The sequence below is a fragment of the Gadus morhua genome, chromosome 21, assembly GCF_902167405.1.
Source record: "Gadus morhua chromosome 21, gadMor3.0, whole genome shotgun sequence".
Lineage (NCBI taxonomy): Eukaryota > Metazoa > Chordata > Actinopteri > Gadiformes > Gadidae > Gadus > Gadus morhua.
Genome location: NC_044068.1, coordinates 20,882,913 through 20,888,671, shown reverse-complemented (window position 1 = coordinate 20,888,671; position 5,759 = coordinate 20,882,913). Strand labels below are relative to the sequence as shown.

The 5,759-nt window shown below is 39.1% G+C and overlaps 1 long non-coding RNA gene across 1 annotated transcript; it reads right to left on the bottom strand.

Annotated features, from left to right (window-relative positions):
• Positions 1-679: 679 nt before the first annotated feature.
• On the bottom strand, positions 680-4,853 carry LOC115534580 (uncharacterized). The gene is made up of 4 exons (XR_003974338.1): positions 4,352-4,853; positions 4,120-4,249; positions 1,292-1,432; positions 680-868 (listed from the first exon to the last, which is right to left on the bottom strand). It is a non-coding gene; the product is annotated as an uncharacterized LOC115534580 (long non-coding RNA).
• Between the last annotated feature and the right edge of the window lie 906 nt (positions 4,854-5,759).

The window sequence follows — 5,759 nt, the reverse complement described above, 5'->3', positions numbered from 1 at the left end:
AACAGCCAACTTAAGAATGCGTCTGCATGTGGTTTTTTGCTCCCAAACGAACATCCCATCTCATTATCATATTAAACATATCCCAGATCCATTTTACACAGGATTTATCGTTTAATTAAAAAAACTCTCTCCTTTCACCCCTGTCCCTTTAACCCTTTTTGGAGAATGGTTTGAGTTTTTTTTTCCTCTTCAGCTCTTCAATTTTAAGGGCAAGTTCTCCAACAATTTTGGACTGGCAGAGCTTTGCTAAATGAAGGAGCCTCTGTTCGCCTTTGATTCCATCCAGGACACTCCTCTCTGCAATGTAGAGCTCCGCGATTGCTGCGGTGTCTTTAACTGCGTTTCTAGAAACACGTGCCTTCAGGAATGCCCTCGACATCTTGCGTCCTTTTTGAATTAGTTTAAGGACCCAGCGGTACCTTTTAACAACATCCGATATTGTTGTCACTGAAAATGGAAAATAAATTAACAACAATAAAACACTAATATATATACAGTTTACTTCTCCCCAAAGATGGTTGTGGTTTGTCTTAGTTGCAGGGTAAGGGTTAGTATGTACTTTTAGAAAAATGAAATTTTCATAGGGGTGCTAATAATTCTGCCCTAAGCTGTATACACTATATTTAATTTCCAAACCTAAAGAAATACAGCACAACTCTATAGTTTACTTTACCTCGAAGTCCTTTGTTCTATGAAGCCTTTTTGCTCTTCTTTTTGTTTTTCTTTTTGTGCTTCCTCTTTTTCTTGCGGCCATCAGAGGAGGAAGAGCTTGTATCACTGCTCCTGGAATCGGTGGAGTCAGTGCTGGAGTTGGAACTCGAGTCAGTGTCTGACTCTGGGTCGGTGGCAGTGTTGTCCATTTTCTCACCTGAGAAATGACAAAAAGCAGAAAAATAAAACTTAAAACAACCTTAAAGTACAACTTTACCCCCTGTCTCAGCATAACTTCTCCCACTGCACAATTTCGAAAAATACGTTCTGACCAAGGTTCTGACGGCTGATAGTCGGGAAGGGGGTGGCTGTAAAGGAGGTGGGGTTAAGCTAGCTTCCACTCAGGAAGATCTGAATGACATGATTTCCTTGAAAAACGGAGTGAGACAAAGTCTAAAGGTACTGTCGCTACACGATGTGAGCTCATATGCTCATATGTCTATCAGACGTTGTGACATAGAGTGACCCTCATACGATGGGTGAACCCCAATATTGTTGTGGTATATTGTTGTAAAATTCTAGTGAAGCCACATACATTCTTGAAAGTCCTTAAGTAAAACTTTACTCCAGCTTTACTAACCTTGATTTGCTGAAGGCCTTTGCTCAAGCTGCTGCTTGAGCAAAGCATTCTCCTCCTCCAGCTCATTGATTCGGGACTGCAGCTCTTCCGACCTTTTCTTCCATTGCACTTTGTGTGGTTGAATATTTTCGATATTACTAACTGCAAAACAGGATAAAAAATAGAATAAACAAGTCAAAACTTGTAGGAAAATTTAACATGTTAACTTTTGTACAATGGTATGAACTATACATGTATTACCCAGTTTTGGCATACTACTATCCTTTGTCATAGGTGAATTATCAGGACACACAACGGAAAATGATGGTTACTGACAGAAGTTGATGCATCAAAATGAATGCACCAGATGGCTATATTAATGTTATTGGTGTCCAAAATCACACAAGAAATTGTTGGTTATAAACAATACATTTAGCATTGTTAAACAGCAAATGAAGTGCATGTTATAAATAAAGAAATTTAGAGACAGGACAAAAGGGCATTATCACTGTGGAATCACTTTCACACACATAAAGGCTTTCACACATTAAAGGCATTAGCCTATAGTACAAGCTTTTATCCATTCATATTTTGACTATTTATATGTGTATGTTTTAAATTGAGGTATACAGGTTTTAAAACTATCAATTCTCACATTTTCCTTGAAAACCAAGCCAGTACAATCATAATTCCTTTTTATATATTGCATCGTAAATCGCAATATTGGTCACCATAATCACATCGCACAAATTCTCTAAATCTTCGCAACACTAATTGGGTGCACCGCTGGCGCAACAGGCACCTCTGGAGGGACGACTCTTACCAGTCAGACGTTACGTTACATATTAGTGGTAGTAGATCAGTGTCATTGGGAGGGTTTATACAAAGATTCTTGAGTTGAATTTACTACCTTTTTTAATACCTTCACAATATTTTTTAATACCAGCACGACTTCAAGCTGCAACTGTAGCAGCGTGAAGTAAAGTGACGAACAGTAACAGTAAGGCTACAACACTTTGCCCTTCACAAGCCATGTGACTGTGGGTCAATGTTAGTCACAATGGTGGTACAGTACTTGAAGAGACAAATATTTTCTGAGGGGGTACTCATTGTTAAAAAGTTTGAAAACCACTGGCTACCTCACTTTCTCTGTCACTCATACACTTGAATGAATAAACATTTGTCAACATTGAAACTACACCCAGGGGTAGGCAACCTTTATATTTTTGTCCAGAGCCACAAAACGCCTTATAAGTTAGGGGTGTAACGATTCATGCGATAAATCGATGAATCGATTGTCAGTCCTACCGATTCAACTAAATTGATCTGCTAAAATAAATAAATAGAATGAATCGCTTTGGCTTCACCAATAATCGATATAAATGCTTTAAAACGTATGAATCGATCATGATTAATGTTTTGAGACTTAGTTTACACGTTTATTTTGTGAAGTGCAGCTCGGTAATCCGTAACTCTGTCATCAGCTAGTCAGCTTGCAAGGAAGTCCCACAAGTTTTTTTTCTCCCTCACCCTCTAATGGTGCATTTCAAACATGGCAGAGAGCGGCAGCGAGATTGTTAATGCACCAGCAAACTTGAAATCCAAAGTGTGGAAGCATTTTGGCTTCGCAAAGAATAGTGGTAAAATTGACAAGGGGTGTCACATTATTGCATGTTTATTTCACAGATATAGAATTTTGGTTAAAAGTTACTGAATCGAATCGTGGTTTACAGAATTGAATCGAATCGTTCCAAAATATAATAATTGTCCTTGAATCGAATCGCCTACTGAATCATTAATCAAAATCGAATCGTCTGAAGCCAAAGATTCACACCCCTATTATAAGTGGAGAAGCCTGTACAAATTCTGAAAAGTATGCTGTTGTGTTTTCTGTTGGAGAACCTAAAACTTCATTCAGGCTCACACACACACACACACACACACACACACACACACACACACACACACACACACACACACACACACACACACACACACACACACACACACACACACACACACACACACACACACACACACACCTTCCCGTGAGGATGGACACTGGGGTTCCAACGGCCATCAGTGTGCATATTGTATACATTTCTCTGCAAACCTATGTCGGCATCATGCCTTCAGTGTGTCTTGAACAACCACAAAGGTTGCACATATTATATTCATATTTTATCGTATTTGTCTAAATGCATACTAGACTGTAGATAGATTTGAGTGAAGTTACCAACACAATAGATTGCTGAGTTTTAGTAACCCATGTATTGATTTAACATAAATAACATGAATACCTTGTGCATGTGTATATTTATTGCACCTATCTGTTCTGTTTAATGATAATTTCATAAGAAAACACATGGTAATAATTGCATGAATAAATCTCTGTACAGGGTGGGGATTTCAACATGCAGCCTTTCTTGATGTATATTTGTAAAAGGAAATCTTGTACCTATTTTAGAACATTATTCTATTTTTCTTAGAACCTAACAATTATTCGTAAGTATGTACTGTCATACCTACATCTCTGACGTTTATAATAAACCAAACCGTTTGAAAATCTGTTGAAAGTTTAGCAAGTTATGGTTATTTAAAAAGTACATGTACCACTACCAACACAATGTTACGGGTGAGCAGCTTATTGTGGTAAGATGGCCGCCAGTGGTGACGTTCAACTCCATTGGCCAGCAGCGTGGACGAGACATCTAGTTCTATATCTATCTATGGGTAATAACGTCGTCAACCCCCAGCTAAGCAAAGCTAACGGTAATAGCTCTTGCCGAGCCCGGCCAGAAACAGTTTGAGTATTACAATAACTTTACAAATGTGTCAACCCAACTTACCAGCAGTAGGCATATCGGAGCTTTCTCCTTCATTCCCCCGCTGTCCTTTTGCCCGGGTAGAGCGCTCAGGCCTTTCCATCATATTTCCAGGCAACGCCGAACTTAACTGATGGAAAATCATATGCTGGTACTGAAACAAAAGGTAGGCCTAACATAAGTGGTTCACACATACAAGTAATGGCGCCTGCTTTCGAAATAAAACAATAACTGTTGAGAGAGGGTTGATACTTACCATAGCGACAAGATCCAATTTATTTTGCGCGGACTAATAGCTTCTTTCAACGGCACAGAGTTGGCGGTGCGGCTTAGCCAATCGGACGGTAGAAGCGCTTGATTATTATGATTGAGTCAGGCAACAACCAGGGAATCAGCCCAACCTTTGCGGTGGGAGGTGTTTAGATGTAAAAATCAAGCGTACCTCCACATATTGAACTAATAACAGAAAAGTGCGCCAGATTTTCAAATCGGGGCCAGTAACATCAGTTATTTCCTCTGCCCACCGGTGCTATGGCTTCGCTTGTGGGAACACTTTTGAGAAAAGTGAATGTCAAGGAGTCAAAAAAAACATCATTCAAGTTGATAACATGGTTGCAAAAGAAAAGGTTGCTGCAAAGAAAAGTGAAATGCAAAAACTGCAGACACAAAATGAAGATGGTCTACTACACACAGTCCACAGACCTCCACATCTGGTAAGTGTGCTAATGTTATTAATTATTGTTAACTCATGGGCCCATCAGTTGTTTGGCAATCGGCGCAACCATTTAGGTTGGAATATGATATTGTTGCGAGTTTCCGTGCCTCCACCGCGCTGCAGCTCGTCGCCTCCCTTCATTTCAAAGAGGGAACGCGGCAGAGGGGAGGCGGTTTCCCTACCGCTCAGCTTTCCCAAACTGTTCTCTCGACTTTATTATTGGTAAAAGCTCATACAGAGACTATTACACCGGTATACATGTTTTAAAAGAGAAATACATGTGATGAATTTCTGGTCAAGCTATCCCAACGAGGATGATTTTTTAAAAAGTCACTTTTCGTTTTTCGTGTTTTGATTTCCAAACGGATATGGATTGAACGGAAGATACACAGATTTTGGGGCCATAGGATTTGGTGCTGTCACGTTAAAAATTGTACCGGGGGCGAAAATTGTACCGGCCTACGTCATCCATAGTAATCCATTCCAAACCTGCCTGGCAACAGACGATCGCAACGGGGGATCGCGTCGAATGACGTGGAAGGTTCTTGAACATTCGCGAACTCGTTCATTGAGCGCGACAAGACAGATAACACTTATTTTACAAATTACATTTATTAGCGTTCCTAACTTTGTATTTGTATTGTATTGCATTGTATTTATCTATTTCCCTACACAATAACAGCTAAATGTTATGGGGATAACGTGAATAATAATAATAAAAAACAGTTAGTAAATGCCTGCTCACCGATCTACCTATCTATCTATCTATTATCTATCTATTACCTATAATCTATTCTCTAAATTTAATTAAGGAAATTAAATTAACACAAGCTAGCTAGACTATGAACACATTAAACACTCAGTTTACTAGCTAAATTCGATTAAACAATTAAATGCAATACAAATATAAAGTAAAAACAAGTGTTATCTAGCGCGATCCGTTATCGGT